Source organism: Anastrepha ludens, chromosome 5 (genome assembly GCF_028408465.1).
Source record: "Anastrepha ludens isolate Willacy chromosome 5, idAnaLude1.1, whole genome shotgun sequence".
In the NCBI taxonomy this organism is placed as follows: Eukaryota; Metazoa; Arthropoda; class Insecta; order Diptera; family Tephritidae; genus Anastrepha; species Anastrepha ludens.
Genome location: NC_071501.1, coordinates 5,956,923 through 5,975,341, shown reverse-complemented (window position 1 = coordinate 5,975,341; position 18,419 = coordinate 5,956,923).

Below are 18,419 nucleotides of genomic sequence, written 5' to 3'. Positions count from 1 at the left end.
CATAAGCCGCATAGAAATCGATAAACAAATGAAACCAAAAGGTGGGCAGCCGAAAAATATAGGAACACATTTTATTTTTAGTATTATTGATTGCAGCCATGTACCCTACTCAAACAGTTTTAGGCTGTTAATAAATCCTAAAACTGCTGTAGGCTGAATTTCTACCAGGAGGTTTGGATCTATAGCCCCATTTCCCAAGTAATTTAGGTAGCATCGTGCCAATGCTTTGCAGAGTCTACAGGAATCATTTTTTATCATACCTATCTTTTTCATGTGATAATTAAGTTTACAGTGTCCTGTTAGTAGTTCAGTGTAAAGTTTTATGCCTTCCTGCTTAGGTTAAGTATGGCTTCTGCCTTTATCCGCTCTGGATCTATGAATCTTTTCGATTCCCGCATGCCCGATTGGGCTCTCCAGTAATCGATTAGGCCTCGTTGTTCCTGCTCACGCAGATAGGCACTTTAGAAGCTGACAGGAACACATAAAGTATGCATTTACTGTCGTCGACTGCCAAAAATTCTATTCCTACAGAATACGAGAAGCACAGAAGTTTGAAAAAATGGCTCACCAGCGATAGAGCCATTCAGCATTGAACTTCTCCTTCGTTCTTCACTGTGGCTGCACGATAGATATAAGGAATGCCTCAAAAATTTGATCGACATTCGAAACCCTCGAATACTGAAGCAAAAATATGGTAGAGTCCTTGTGAGTGAGTAAAATCGGTTGCAAACACTACTTTCAGAAATATCTCGACCTAAGTGCGACCAGCAGCTCAATTTCCTTCAAACATATTTCCTCTCATGCAACTTATATCTGTTTTGAGTATGGAAAAAATGTAACCATAACCATGTTTCGTAAACAGCTCGACTCCAACACCAACTAGGGAGTCAGTTTTAGTCAATGTTGATACCTGGTTCTAGGGATGAAGGTTATTCAAAGTTATTATACTCAGTAATTTTTAATCCATTTTCTTACACAGCTGCGAATAACAAAAATGTTTATCATTTTGTTTGTTGTATATGCAGTTATTTTACTAACCACTTGCTTTGTGGCTACTCTTTTATTGTGGAAACACACCGCAGAGTTGTTATCAAACGAGAACATGTAGGAAGGTCGTATGCCTGAGCAAAATGTGAGCAAGCAAATGAGTAAAACGTAGATAACTGAAAACGATCGTAAAAAGCCGATAGTAGAGGCAAAGTCATGTATTGGGGAAATTTACCAGTGCTCAATTTGTAGAATTTAATTTGAGAAGCAAATAACGTGCTGAGATGGGTTTTTAAACGCTTTGGAAAATGTTGCCAGGCATAGACAAATGTATGTACATAAGTATGTATGTATGCATCTAATATGCATGTAACTTTGTGAAATCTATGAAAAAAATTAATTGATTTTTCTCTGGGCGTAAAAGGGTAAATAGGCTCGTGTTAAGCCATTTAAAATAATATGAATGCAATTGCAAAACATTATTTTTTATAAATTTTTACACAACTCTGGGAAAATTTTGTGAAAGTTAATTGAAAGTTCGTTTCAAATCAAATCAGGCACCAACAGAAACAACGCAATTTTCAATGCTCCAAATATTAAACGGTTTACTACACCTTTCTAGTGCAATCTCCGATCAGCAAAGCTTGAAAGTCAAAAGGAAATAATAAAACCTTGAAATTGTAAATGAGCGATCTTCACACCCAATAACAATGACAGAGCTGCGGATTGAGGCTTAAGTTCAGCTTAAGTGTGTTGCTTATTTCTCTAATTTTGCAAACTTATAGAGAAAAAAATATATTCAGAAAATATTGCAATGAGTGGCAAAAGTGAAGGAGGAAGTCGAATAGTTGTAGGTATGCAAAAAATTGTAAAAAAATAGCAACTAACTGCATACTTAAGCAAAAGCAGACAGACATTCACTTTTGCATTTTTATGTAAACGAATTGAATTAAAGTTTAGAAAAAAATATATAATAAACAATTCAGGAAGTGCGGTGTGAAATTTGCAATTATAAAATTTGCATTTAAAATGTTGCAAGTGCAAAAAATCGCATTACTCGAAATTGCAAAACTGAATTGAGTAACATTTGTAGAAAGGGCAATAATGGTAAAAGATCAAGCAATAAAGAAAGGAAAAATAAAAATAAAACCAAAATCTAAATTAATTAAAATTATCTAATAAAATCATTAAAAAGGCAGTGATCATTAAAAAATTGCATTATTTTTGCAAAGTGGCTAGTGAGAGGTACTTGAAAATGTTACAAAAAACCAAAAGCACGACTGAAGTAAGTGGACTGTAGTGAAATTCTACGCCCACAACAAAACGTCAAAGCTCATAAAATACTATTATGTGCCCATATATGTATGTGTATTGCCTATAAGTACTCTATAGGTTCATATGCACGCTTGAATTTCGCTTAAGTGCACTGAATATCAAATTAGATAGGCAAGTGGGTAGGCGCGAGAAAAGTCATATATGCACATAATCACATGCATATGGGTGCATGTATATGTGTATAAGTGCATCAGAAAATATAAACCTACGTTTATATGCTTAAATGCTGTCTTAATCTTGTTGCAGTGCTCTGCTTTATAGTAGTTGTTATTATTGTGCCGTTGGTGGAAATGTTTATAGCTTTTGAGTGGGAGTCCCAATGCACTTTTGTACGCAGTCAAGTCGACATGTGGTAGCGCAGATTGTTTGAGATAACCAAGTAAAAAATTAAATCACCGCCTTAAAAGTAAATGTTGAAAAACCAAATAGGAAAAAATAGTAATGCACTTAAAAAAAACGCATTGAAATATATTTGCGCAAATATAGTTTTGCAAAACAAGCTGAGCAAATACATATTTTTTGTAATATAATATAAAGCATAGCATTACGTTTTTTAACATAAAGCATCGCATTATTTTATGAATGAATTATTGTAAGGAATTTCAACCACTTCTTTGTGGTAAACCCAACAAGGCCATAGCTTTTTTGAGAGAACCAGAAAGCTTATGGTATTAATTACTGAAACGAAGCAAACTTGCGCATACTATAACTTTTTTTGGCAGGAAAACCTCCATTTTTCCAATTGAGTGTACGCCGGTTTTAAAATTCTATCTTCGGAAAATTCAATGCTTACAGTTGTTGATCTTAAATTACGCTTTGGCCAGGCGGTACTTTTATCAGAGCTGAGCCTACCAAAGCAAACAGTCAGCGCACCCAACACTGAAAGCTCCCAACATTGCAGACGTCGCCTAACCCAAGCAACTCTTATCAGCTACTCGTATTTGCGTTCATGTCTGTTGATCGATTACATTGTGCCATTGAGGAAGAATGGGTTCAAGATCAAAATTCAGAAAGAGAAACCTCGAAATAACCAACCTTAATACAACGAAATATTCAATATAACAAAAATTTTCCTGGAAAACTCTCGTTGTTGTGAAATTTTTCATACAAAAATGAAAATCTTCGGAATATTATATATTGACGGTTAAAGTGCCGTTAGCAAAAGCCTCTATGCAACGAAGTAAAGCGCGTTGAGCGCAGAAGCCACTATGGTTTTATTGTTGTCAAAATGAGTTATTCAGTGCTTGATTTTTTTTTTTATTTTTCGGAAAAACAAAAAAACAACGAAGCTATATTTTTTTTAAATTTGGCATTTTTCGTTGCATCGAGGTTTTTACAATATATTCTATAAACATAGCTAAACTACAGATATGACGAAACATTTGTTCAATCCCTTCGACTTCTTTATATCGAGGTTTCACTGTACATGAAATTCTTCTTCTTCCTATCCGAAAAAGTTAGGTATTTTAAAGTAAAAATTCCATGCTTTCATTTAAGCATAATTACAAAAAATGTAAAAGCGAAAAGTCAAAAAAAATAATTAAAAACAAAATTGAAATATAAAAAACCAATATTTTTTAAGTAAAAAAATTGAAACAAAAATTGTAAAAAAAAAATTTCTTCTCGAAAACCACTAAAAAAAAAAATAATTTTTGAGTAACAAACCATTTCAAAAAATGTTAAAAAAATTGCAAAAAAATGTTCAAACAAATTTTTTTATATAAAGTAAAGTTGATTATTTTTTAAATAAAAATATTTATTTTTGTAACTTTTGTTTTAGTTTTTTTATCACATTTTTGTAATATTTTTATTATTATTTTTTTATTTATTATTATATTTATTTTTTTTTTTACTCAAAACATATTCGAAATATTCTTTTAATTTTTATTATAAATAGCCGTCGAAATCCTATGGAAAATATTTTATTTATTTTATTATATATTTCACTTAAACTTTGGAATTTTTTAATTCTTTATGAGAATGTACAATAAAAATACCACCAAAATATGTGTTTTATATTTTCACGACATTTATTTGACCGAAATTCAAAGCCACACGACTTGCATAAAAAAAAATAAGTTTGTGACTCCTATGTACCCAATATCTCGCCAGCTACTCAATATTTTCTCCTCGATTTTGCACAAAATTTCATTAAAATCGAAACGATGAAGTTTTAGGCGCAAACACTTTTACGTGTTTATTCTCTGTAGTTTTATCTGTTTATTGCAGGCAAATACCCATCTACCTATCTAAGGATGAGGGCAACATGAGTTTAGCCTACCTGGTTCGCTTCGATATTCTCCTATTTTCCTTTTTTCTCGAAGCTCGAAATATAACTTCTCTGAGCCTACGCACATATTTTTTGAAATTGTTATTATTTTTATATATATGAGCTAAATTAATAGAAATGGGTGGTTAAGTTTCAAGGGCCGGTGTTGATTTTGAATAAGATACAATTTTTTTGGGAAATTATTATCATTTCTCTTTATTATGACAATATTGGTATGGCTCAATTACGTATGAAATATCGGCCAAATGGTCGCCGTGGCCACGGTAAAAGTAAGTGTTGAGAATGAATTGCTTTCTGGTGTATACCCTAAAATCGATGTCCATCGCTACATCATATCTGTTTGCTTCCTTAGGAACTAAAACAGAAAACCATTTGAAATTCTTTAGTAAACTGAACTGCGCATCTCGAGGTAGATCGTAGTCTAAATCTTCCCAGATCACTCATGAGACATACTCATATCCATTTCGAACCAGTTCCACTGAAAGTGAAATCACAAATTGTGAGTATTTCTTACTAGGAACGAAGCCCATTTATGAAGATCGTTGCTAAAAGGCTACAGCTAAGTTACAAAGAATTTCCAGAAAATAGCGGCGTTTCATGAGTTGAAAGAACATGGAATTTTATTGTACTAAAAATATAAACGAGTTGCCCCTGTGCGCAAATTTTCATTTGGCGCCGCAAAATATTACGCGCAAGCAAATATTGCGATGACTTCATAATTAAAACAATGCGAAATCAAATGTTTCGCAATTCCATGATTATTACTCTACGAGTACCTATGTACCTATTATGCATAAATATGTGTGTAAGTATGTGTATGTGCAGCTACTTGAAAGCACTTTAATTGTGAAATTTCACATGGCCCGCTACAGCAGATATTTTTATGAATAATTTTCACATTCGCATTCGAAGTCATTGCCATTGTAAATGAGGCAAAATAAATGTAAAAAATATGCTATTGGAGGAGCGTGTAAAAATTTAAGACTACTTGCTACACGTCATTTGTTTACCGCTGAGAAAAATGTGCTAGAAGGGAGAGACACAGCTCGCAATTCAGCCGAAGATTGACATCGCTGACTGCAGACACTTCAGCAGAAGCGGTTCAAAAAGGTGCGTTCACTCATTGATTGTCCGATAATAAAATGCTATAAATTTGTGCTGGTGTGTGTATGTATATTAAAAACCGTTACAATGCTTAATCACTTTTTATGCTGCCTACTTACAACCTCTTTACTTTTATTTGTTTATTTTGTATTGTAATTTCTTTTTTTTATTATTATTTTTTCTATTTAAACTAAGTTTTTATGAACTATTAACGTTGCACTTGTACTTTGATGTGTTTTATTTTTTAATGTTTGGCGCATATTAAAAAGTGAAAGCAAGATTACTCATTCCTCTGTGTATATTTGCCATCAAATATTGTAAATGCATTTCTGATTTTGCACGCGATTAACACTTTTTGCTAAATATAAATTTTTTTCTTTTTTTGTTTACGTTCAAAAAATGAATATTTGTTGTGCGGCCTTTATTTCGATATGCTACTTTTTTCTGTTTTTGGTGGGTAGTTGCGTGAAAATGAAAGGTAAAGTAATGCAATTAAAAATTATGACACCAAGTGGCAAGCAGCTGAGAAAGCAGATTAAACAATCGTAGGCGAGAGTGGTGGTTTTTCTGCAAAAACTCAGAAAATGAAAAAAAAAAAAAGTAATAATAAAAAAATAAAAATAATTAGTTTCCCACAGCAGCCGCATCGAAATGTGAACGCACGTAAAAGCATGCGAACGCATAACTGAGAAGTGAATTATTCCAGCGGAATAAAATTTGAAATTTAATTAAATTGCTTAACATTAGCCAAGTTTCTAATGAAATTTCACATGCGTGTTAAGTGTGCTTTAATTTGTTAACATTTTGAGCATAAATGTGTGGAAAAAACATAAAAAATGTATGCTACACTCCGTTTCATAACGATGACGCCTTGCCTGATTTTCGAAATGTTTCACTATTTCTGCAAGAGCGAATGCAAGAGCGGGTTGCAAATATCAGTTTATTGTTCAATTGTACATTTTTTTGTTTGCTTGTTAGCTGTTAGCTTTTTCCCGAAATCATCATGTTCTTGAAACTGTCGGTATGAGTCTATGCGGTGATCTAAGACTTTGTGTTTCAGTGAATAGTTTTGTGCTTGAAGAACAGGAAATGTTTCTGAGCTTAGTTCTGTATAGCGGATCAGCGATTTATTGAAAATTGGGTGAATGGACGAAAAACCCTAAATGAACTAAAGGCCGAAAAATACCTTTGAAATGCCTGAAAAGTAAAAGCATGAAAGACTAACTTGGTAGTGAGCAACAGCAAAAAACGTACTTTAGTCTAAAGCTAAGAAGCTTCGGTCCCGGTACATCTCTGTAATAAAATGGTTGTAGAGAGTTTCACCATACAAAAAACCTCTTAATTCTAAGCTGATTCTAATTGGTTTGCATCGGTTTTTTATATGGTGCAAAATTCCGAGGTTTCATAAATGAATGGGCCACGATTGCAGCTTCTGATGTGGGTAAGTGTGCGCAACTGAACTGGCTAGCGATATCAATAACTCAAATTTTCATACTAGCCTAATGAGATGAGTATTCCGAAGAACGATTTTGGATTATTTGCTTACAAGATCATAATAGACTCAGCAATCGACGCCAAAAAACCTCCGTACGGACGTCCCTCGACTGTCAGATCTACGCTAACAGTTTGAGCCAGATTTATATTCGGAGAGTTGCTATAAATTCAGCAACATTACCTAAAAAATCTTAAGAAAATCTTTAAAAAAAGTGCGTGTAGCGTAGTACACATAACAGAAGTGAAACTTTCAAGGCAGACAAAGAAAGAGGGAGAGACCCGAGAGAGAATGAGAGAGAGAGAGAAACAATATATATCTAAATAAATTCACAACATTTGCAGAGAATACAAATAGACAAAATTTACAAAAAACGGAGAAAGGTCGACCGGTGTAGGTAAACGCCGTACACAAACCGTGGCAACAACGCATAAATCCGACGCCGGAATGGATAGTACTTTATAGTACGACCAAAAAACGCCCCAAACAGTAGGTACCAAGAAAATATAACTAAATATATTTCCTACAAGTTTGCACCAACAAACAAACGTTAAAAAGTAGGCAGTGTTATTTCTCACTAGAAATTAGCAACCACAAGGAAAAACTCAGGAAAAATAGCCTAAAGTGTATCTAAGATCTATATAAGGTATAGCTCTCTCTCTCCTTTTCCTATACGTTATATCGTTTTTCTCTCTCGCGAAACGCAAATGCCCAAAACGTTGCATGGCCTTGAAATTTTACTCTCCATTCTCGCTCCTCCATCGACGCCTAAGAAGTTTCACTTCAAAAATTTATTTTGCAAAAACAACCTTTTCAACTGTTTTCTTAACTTTACAACTAGTTTTTATATGAGGTTCCGTAAAAAAAATCAAAATATAAAACTTATTCATTATTTTTATTTTAATATGTCTTACTAATAATAAATAAATCAATGAAATAACGCTTTTTCCATGTGAAACAATTTTTTTTCAACGCCTTATCAATTCATGCAGTAAGAGTTAATACATTTTTATATTGCAATTCAGTCATTTATAGGTCAGGCTTGATTTGACCTCTTTCAAACTAGAAGTGATCCTTAGTAATGCCGAGGTATCATATGAAGGTAGAAGATTTAGGCTCTACTCCAGTATGGGTATCAAGTAAACTGCTGGGCCTCTGGTCCAAGTTGTGTGCAGGAAGAACCTCTGCTGAGATTTATTTCAAGGAACAACAAACTTCTCGCAGTGGAGTTTTAGGGGTAGATGATGATACTCCATTATTCATTCTCTTGTACTAAAATGGGCAGGAAAAAATGTATACGAATTTCGGAAAATAATGCTATATAGATTGGGGCTTGGATTTCATAAAATAAAATGCCACTCCTCATATAACTAAGGCTAGAAGAGCGACGTCACTGGGCCAAGGGGAGTCCTATCGTCCGATAACTCTCCTTTTCTCAGTAGTGAAGACTCTTGAAGCCCTTTTACTCCTACTCTTTACGATACACCTGACTCCAGCCTCACACCAGCATGGTTTCCGAAGAGTGCATAGCACAACCACGGCACTCACCATCATTAACACCCAGGTAAACCCCGGACTTAACCAAAACCGCTCCTGCGAGAGGACTATCCTAGTAGCGTTGGATCTAAAAAAAGCTTTCGATACAGCCAGCCACGCCACGCTACTAGATGACATTTTACAGTCGAGCCAGGGCTGAAGAGGTGGACCGCGAACTACCTGAGTGATCGTCATTCGTCGGTGTTATTTCGAGACCAAACATTCAAATAGAGGAAAATAAAGCAAGGAGTTCCGCAGAGTGGTGTCCTTTCACCCTTGCTTTTCAATTTTTATATCTTGAAAATCCCCCAACCACCAGAGAGAATCTCCCTGGTCTCCTACGCCGACGACTACACGATAATGGCGTCGGGTTATGACAAGGTAAACGACTACCTCACCCGCCTTTCTCGCTTCTTCACTGCGAGGAACTTACAACTTTCCCCCACTAAATCCACGGCGACCCTCTTCACCACCTTGACAAAGAAGGTCAAGCTGCAACTTTAGGTAAAAGTCGACGGCACACCAATTTCAACGGTTAACAACCCCCCAAAATATTAGGGGTTACCTTTGAGAGCTTGCTCTTCTTCTCAGCGCTTACCACCGCTATTGCAACTAAAGTACAGAATCCCAACAAGGTCCTCAAGTCGCTTGCCGGCAGCACTTGGGGCAAAGACAAGGAAATGTTGCTGCTATCGAGTTTCAAGGCAATAGGCCAACCAGTTCTAAACTATGCTTCACCTGTCTGGTCGCCTGGAACCAGTGATTCGCAGTGGACGAAGCGTCAGACTTGCCAAAACACTGCAATAAGGACCGCGACAGGATCTCTCATGATGTCCCCGCAGACACCTGCTTGAGCCTGAGCCACCTCCTAGGCATGTCAGGAGGCATTTGCTCAATTACGCGGACGAGATGCAAGTCAAAACATACAGACAGCTACTGGATCGGACAGTGTACAGAGAGACAATAAACGGCACTCATCGAGAGACCATTACCTCCTTCTTAAGCTCCCGACCCCCGAATGCCGTTATCGGAGTCCAACCCCCACCCATTGCAGATGAAGAGCTTCAACTTCCCCGAGAGTCCCGCGTAACCTTAGCACAACTACGTTCTGGATACTGTAGCAGGCTAAACTCCTACTTATCCCGAATCGACCCCGACATACTAAAAATATGTCCGGCATGTGAAGGCACCCCGCACGACAGTAACCACCTTTTTACATGCCCCATCAAACCCACTCATCTAATGGACTATGAATAAGTTCGTGCGGGTTTTTTTCGAAATTTGAATCTTTATTGACGTAAAATGGTTACAAATTTAATATTCAAAATATTGTCCATCGCTTACTACTACTTTTTCCCATCTTTCTGGCAATTCACGGATTCCCTTTGTGAAAAATTCGGTCGGTTTTGCCGCAATCCACGAATCGATCCATTTTTTGACTTCATCGTAATTACGGAAGTGCTGGTCAGCCAGGCCATGTTGCATCGATCGGAAGAGATAGTAATCGGATGGCGCAAGGTCTGGACTATACGGCGGGTGGGGTAGGACATCCCATTTGAGCGTTTCTAAGTATGTTTTGACCACTTGTGCAACATGTGGCCGAGCATTGTCATGTTGCAAAATAACTTTGTCGTGTCTATCGGCGTATTGCGGCCGTTTTTCTCGCAGTGCTCGGCTCAAACGCATCAATTGTCGTCGGTAGACATCCCCCGTAATCGTTTCATTCGGTTTCAGTAGCTCATAATACACAACACCCAGCTAGTCCCACCAGATACACAGCATAACCTTCAGGCCATGAATATTCTGCGCCGACGTCGATGTTGAAGCATGGCCAGGGTATCCATACGTTGCCCGACGTTTTGGATTGTCGTAATGGACCCACTTTTCATCGCCAGTCACAATTCGATGCAAAAAACCCTTTCTTTTGTGCCGTTGAAGCAGTTGTTCGCATGCCATAAAACGGCGTTCAACGTCTCTTGGCTTCAATTCATACGGCACCCAATGGCCTACCTTTCGGATCATTCCCATGGCTTTTAAACGTTTGGAAATGGTTGATTGATCAACTCCCAAAGTTTTTGCAACCTCTTCTTGCGTTTGAGCCGGATCTTGATCGAGCAATTCCTCCAATTCGGTATCCATGAACTTTGGCGGCGCACCCTCGCGTTCTTCGTCTTCCAAGCCAAAATCACCACTTTTAAAGCGTGCAAACCACTTCTGGCACGTTCGCTCAGATAGAGCATGCTCACCATAAACTTCCACCAAGATACGATGACTTTCGGCTGCTTTTTTCTTCATATTAAAATAATGAAGAAGAATTCCCCGCAAAAACACATTATTTGGCACGAAATTCGACATTTTCAAGTGTGGTAAAAATATTGTTGTTTACGCTTCAAATAAAAAACTTATACTGACGTTTGTGCCTTACGACAGTAGCTCTCCAATGAATGTTTGGAAATGTGGATCGATGGAATAATAATCAAGTTACGCCATCTGTTGTAAAACCGCACGAACTTATTCATAGTCCTATTAACACCCCTCTCCCTCTGGACCCAACCTGTCGAAACAGCTAGTTTCCTGGGCCTACCGTTAGATGAGCCAGACGAAGACGACCGGTGATTACACTACACTGACTGGGCAAAGTTACTGCTATAACAACAACAACGTCATTGGGTAAAAGTTCCGAAATAGCCAGATTGCTCTGCCAATACAAATTTCAGCAGCAATTAAGGGAACCTTCTGATATCTTACATTTATGCAGTTTAAAATCATGGCATAATAAAAATTTCATAATACTGAATAGATGAAAAACTTTTTCTATGAAATATTATTAAAAATATCAGCAGTAAAATTTCAAACCGAGTTCTCGAAAGGACAAAAAAAAAGGGACGAACGGAGGCATCGCCAGAAGTGTGCTTTATAAATTTTTCAACCTTGAGCATATTTGTGAAAGAGTGAAATAATTAATGTAGAGTGACAAGGCCTATTTTTTCTTTGTTTCAGCAGCTCTTAAAGTTAGCAATGTCGCTAGAATCAATTTCATATCTCACAATTCTGTTGTTTCATTTATATTTCTAAACCCATCCTTCTTATTTGGCCCCCTGATATTTATAAAAACTTAAAACCAAAGTGGCACATTTTTCTTCTTGTAGTGAAAATTTTACTTCAAATAAAACATTCACTTAATAAAACAACACAAACATAGATTTTATTACCTTTGCGGCTGAAATTAATTGTGATTATGCGGTCATGAAACGGAGTGTAGTTTACCGCACCAAAAATGCAGACGTTTGGCCACAAATTGTAGCTTTTATGTTTTATGCTGCTAATTTTTTGTTGCTTTTGTTTGTTTTCATTAACACAAATGTGTTTTGGTGTTGTTGCCTTTCGGCTTAACAACTGTTAATATTATTTAATAAATGTCTGTTTAATCTACAGTTAAATTTTACTACTTTTTTCATATTTTTTCTTACTTTATTCATCGCTTGTTGTTAAAGCTGTATCCACCATGAATTCTTTTTATTTTGTTTTTTTTAGCGCTTGGTTATGACTTTGATTGCCTTCGAACTTTCAAAGCAATAAGCAATTTTTTTCTTGTTTCTCTTTTCTCATAATTTTTGCAACAATAAAGTTTGCCTTTCATGGTTAATTGCGTTCGGCCGCAATACTGGTGTTGGTCCAACCTTTGCAAATAAATCCATTAGCAGCAATAAATATTTCTGCTTCAATGACAGAATAATGGCCAAGAATTATCCAACTGTGTGAATGTATGTATGTATGTAAGCATGAGGGTAGTGACATATGCAAGTTTCCGTAAAAAATTAAAAAAAACAAAAAGTTACATGAAATTATTAAGAGATAACAAAACATAAAAAATAAAAAATTTTGATTAAAAAGATAACAACAAATAAACTTTACTATGCGTCTCCAGGTAGGGTAAGAATCATATAAATCTGCTATATTAACCAACGAAAATCACTCGGTTACCAAACCCAAAAAGTACCAAAGAGTTATCTGCAGGTCCATCATTTTAATGAGCGTAGATGTGCAGCTAAGCCTTGTTAGAGAGAGAGCACAATAAGCTTAGCTCACTTACTGTCGTATGATGTTTCAAAAATCATAACTGTGGTGAAAATGGTGACCCCGGCAGCAAAATTAAGGAGTACTGTGGACTACACCTCACTCTGACCCATGATTATAAGAAGGACTGATTTAAAGTCCCCCTTCCAGTTATACCTTGAGCAGAATACATAAGTATTTGGAGGGCTAGACAGTATTTAAAGTTAGTTATCTTACTCGACTGATACTTCATCTGTTCTCCAAATAAAAGGTAAACGTAATTCCTATTAACTTCGACATAGAGTCCATATTGTGAGCCAAAATGGCGATTGAAGCCACCAAAACAGTTTTAAAATGCTTCCTTTTAGTAAATTCTAAGCCTCTATACTACCTTGGGCCGCTGAAAAGACGCAGATAAATAATGCTCTAAGCACTATTAGTTCGTACCCTTACGATTTCTTCTCGCATATACCCTGTTGCAAAATTATAAACACACCATTATTTTTTTTATAAGAATATAGTTCATACTACAACAAAAACCATTCAACGCAAAGTTCGACGTTTTTAAAAATTTCATCAAAGCTTTCTACTTTTAAACCAGAATTTTTCGAATTTTGTTAGGTATGCAGTTTTATAGCCCAATCTTTTTTAATATAATAAAGTGCAAGTTTCAAGCCAGATTCATACCCGAACAGTTAATACAAATTCCGCAACATACCTAAAAAATCTTTATATAAATATTTAAAAAATCTATTTTACAACAAAAATTTCAGTAATGCTTTACCACCTCAGCCGATATCAGCTTGGGCCTTAGAGTAGCTCGAATTGGGCAACGAATTTGGCACAAAATTAATCTGACGTGGTACACTTCCATATTCTTAACAAACAAAATTCCTGATACTGAATACCGCATCAGTGGCAGTCCTGCGGAGAAAACTCGTTTGGCTGTCGAGGACATAGGGCAGCCACTTTGCAATTCGGTTATGGAAAATTGCATGAAAACGATATTGTCCTATAAGCGTGGTCGTTTATAAAGGGTGGTTAAGTTTCAAGGGCCGGTGTTGATTTTGAATAAAATACAATTTTTTAGGAAATTATTGTAATTTCTCTTTATTATAAAGCAAAATATCGGCCAAATGGCCGTCGCGGCTTCGGCGGCACACCTCCATCCGATGGCCCAAATTTTCGATGACGCTGAGGCATAATTGAGGTTCTATGCCGTTAATGTGCCGAATTATCTCATCCGTTAGCTCTTGAATTGAAATACACCTTTTCTTTCAAATAACCCCAAAGAAAGAAGTCCAACGGTGTCGTTGACGTTTAGGTGTGGCTCACATTCAACATCGGACCTTGGAATTTAACCACCCTTTATTAAAAAATAGCATTTTTCTTTGAATATCAAAATAACACCTCCGTTTGGAAACCCCTATAGTAGCCCTCGTACTAATGCGACATTTGCTTATAATGAGGGAATAATTCCAGTCAATGAATTCATAAACTGCATACAAAAATAACCATCAGATTTCGAGTAGTCTATGTATCATATAAGGTTTTTTTTTTTTTTGAAATCAAATTTGTTTCACTTTTCAAGTAATTATATACAGCGAAACTCTCTTTCTTTCCTTTCAGTGTTCGAGGTGTAGATGAAATGGTTGGTTTATACAGGAAAAAAGCAATATTTCAATAGCCCACTGTCATACTTTCACCTGATTTCCAAAGACAATTCTTCAAATTACCAATTAACCTTTCATATTTTTGTTTAGCTTACATCTTAGCCAACCTTTAAAGGAATTTAGTACACCATCATCACGACATAATGGAGCATTGTGAATTTAACCATTGCACTTAAATATTATTTTTTGCATTGTTTAAAAAACATGCAAGGTAAATCAAGAGTAATAAAAAGTAACAATTAAGTTTTGCGAAATTTCAACATTCCACCTCCAGTTTTCGTACAATTTAGGTGTGTCTAACATGATTAAATAATTAAAGCTATTTTAATTGCTTTTGAGCAACAGCAGTAAAAAAATCAGCTGACTAATACATACATAAGTGTGAATGTAGTTTCCAACATGTTTCAACATTGCAAAAATTATTCCAAAGGTTACACAGCATGAAGTTCGAATATCGACAGCAAAAAATGAATGAATTCGCACATTGGCCGTTTTTTTAGGCGTCCGATAGTGATTGTTGATTTCAGAAACATCTCTAAACAATTCATATTACTCCAATCTGTGATTACAACTAATAACCGCCTATGTCGAACATCATTTTTCGACAAAGTGCACTGAACTTTGGTTGAAATTTAAGTAGCAAATTTGCGATTTTGTTTTGTTTAAAAATGATACACATCATCGGCAAAATTACGTGACCGACGGAAAATCTAGCTCGCGCACGTTCTCGCCTGCAAAAGCTGCGCGATCATAGATGTTACGTGACTTTCTCTCAAAGCCATTCATATTTGCGGATTCTCCCGCATCCCCACTAACAAAATTGATTATGTGATAAACATTTCGAAAACATTTAGGTATAGTTGGAGCTCTTTCTGAGCAAATTAGTGTTGTGTTCCATGACTTAGATATTTTTCTGGTTTACTCAGATAGTCTCTTCTACTAGCTGTTGCCACTCGGCAGGCATTGACGAACCTCCGAGTGTATTTCTGCCATGAAAAAGCTCCTAATAAAAACCATTTTCCGTTCGTAGTCGGATCAAAACTGTAGGTACCTCCATTTGTGGAGCAACATGAAGACACACGCCACAAATAGGAAGATGAGCTCGAACAAACACTCACATATAATATATATCTTATGCATATTATTTTTTTACATAAACTTGGGAATTTTTGGACACAAACAATTTATATTTGATATTCAACTCCCTTTTTAACTTTCTCTCAAAAAATTAAAGAAAGCTTCCCTCAAAATTGACTTAGAGCTATGCTTTAGTCGGCTTTTTTTCTTAGAATTTCATGTAAAATCCGAGTATGCTAAAAACGATGTCGAGAAAAATCGTTCCAAACAAATTGAGCCACCCTAAAGCAGATACATAAATACATATATAGTACTTTTTTTTTGTCGGGACAACTAGCAAGTGCAGGACTCAGAGATTATTATGTCCATTGGACTACACTTGGATTCCCTTTTAATGTTCTTTAAATCTGCCCGATATCCGAAGAAATCTGAGTAGATCTTGTGGTGCCAAGGAGCCTTCTTAACACATCAGTGCCAAAGACCTCAAACCTGCTTCCAGCGAAGGCAGGCCATGTGCTTCGCCCGCAGAAAGTGGTCCGTCATCCATCCAACCAGCTGCCTACACTCCCTTCTGCTTAATGACAGGAGGATTCGAGACAATGGATCGGACATGAGAGGCAACAGCAGTTTAGCCCATCTGCAGCCTCTCTCAGCCTGCCAAGCTCGCTTGTGGGTTGTAGTAATCCATTTGCTAACCGTGGCTTCGATGTTCGCAGAAAGGAGTGGCAAAACGGGCTCTGGGCCAAAGGAGTAGGCCTCAGAGCCCATCTTAACTAGTCAGAGGTCTCGTTACCCACGATACCCACGTGTCCCGGGACCCATGTTAGCATCAGGCTATTATGTCTACCGACATAGTTCAGCCTAGATTTACAGGTCTCGACTACCCCTGATGTGGTTGGGGGGCTGTATATGGCCATGAGCGCAGCTTGGCTGTCGCTGCAGACACATATAGATCAGCCGCTCCATCGGCTTTCCACAACAAAATTCATCGCTTCTTGAACTGCATACACCTCCGCTTAAAACACAGATGCATGCATTCCAAGAGCAAAGTGCAGTTTTGTCCTGCTAGATTCCACGTAGACCCCAGAACCGGAGCCATGCTCGGTCCTGGAGCCATCCGTGAAAATGCAAAAACAGTGTTTGCCGGGCTCATTTTCAGAGTTTGACCACAACTGAGCCTCTGGCAGCACTACACTGTATCTCTTTTCAAGTACGACTCTTGATGGCATGGAGTCAAGGGGTATGGAGAGAATCGTTGGATCGAAGTCCATGCCATATATAGTACAGGATACTTTCTCTTAGGCCTACACCTAAAGGACTCCACAATTTGTACTCTTATGTACTGTCCACTTATGACAAAAGCGTAAAAAAAGCTAAAATAATTTGTGACTGATAATTAATATTTAATCAGTTTTATTTCCAGAATAGATAAAACAGATTAAAATTTAAGTTTCCCGAACAAATATTTGACAAAGTGAACAGAATTTTCATTACGATAGAGAAACACGAGAAATATAAAAAAGGTAATCAATTCATTTAAAAAAGTGAGAAATTTTAGCTTCGCTATTTTTACCTTTAATTTCAATATCTTGGAGGTGTATTTGAAGATCAGTAAGCAATTCCAAGCCTTTGAGGACACTGTGATATATCTGATGAAATAAACAAAATCTTACAAATCTATTAATTTTGACAACTCAAAGGCAGAGAGAACTAAAATATCTTTGGTGAGGGGAAAAAGTGTCCGCGTCCTGTTACGGGAGAGTTGTTCGCTCAAAAGAGAAAAATTTGTAAAATCGCAAAGGGTTATTGCGGTACTAAAAAAGTGTTCGCTCATTGGAGGGGTCCTCTTAAGAGTGCACTATACACTAAATAGGTATACATATATATGTATGTATGTATAAAAATGCTTGTATTTGTGCTTTTGCTGATGATGCGCATAACCAATTGGCACTAATGAATGCTAAACATTGAATATTCATTATTATAATACGTTTGATTTGTTTTTGTTTTTATTTTATTTATGGACTTCCCATTTGTGTAAATCGCGTATCGCCGGTAACTATGTAAGTAAGTAAGTGATTACAACCATCTCGAATTGCATATTAGTGCGCAATGTGGGCGCGTGAATTCTTCGAAGTTCCCAGCCACGGCGACCAGCTGTGATGACAAAAGCGAGAGTATCTAATGATTCACTTTATTACATTACTTATATGTATGTATGTGTATGTATATACATATGAGCACACTTGTATACATATATAAAAAATATGCATATAATTCGAAAATTGCTACTTGTGTTTTTTATTTTTATTTTTAACTTTTATTTTTGTTGTCTCACACGGTCGCTTGTGGCAGCTTGCAGGTAGTACTACTTCATATAAACAAGTAATTGCGCATGCGCTTTTGCTTTTGCTTTTGTTTTTGCTTTTTTTCACTTAACAATCGATTTATTGTTTGCTTATTCGCTCATTCCGATCACGTTCGCCGGAATTAAATGGATCGCGCCGCTGCAGCTGACCGTTGGCGGTGACTCCATAACCTATGTAAATAGAGTACAAATGCTTGTGAGTAGGCAAAATGCAAGCAAATGTAAGAGAAGTAGCTGAGGTAAATCGAGGTCTTGCGATTGAATCAGATTACACTGGCAGCGGTGTAAAATTACATAGTATTTTGTTTCTACTTACATTCGCACATATTTGTGTTTGTTGGTAATAGGGAGAACTTAATCACTCGCAGCTTTATCTACTTAAGCGCTTATGCACATACATACATACATCCATTTGGAATGATCTGTTTCAGGTTTTAAATTTTATGCAGCTTTGTTTTCCCAGCATTTTTAATTGAATTTTGTTATGGAAGTTTCTTGATT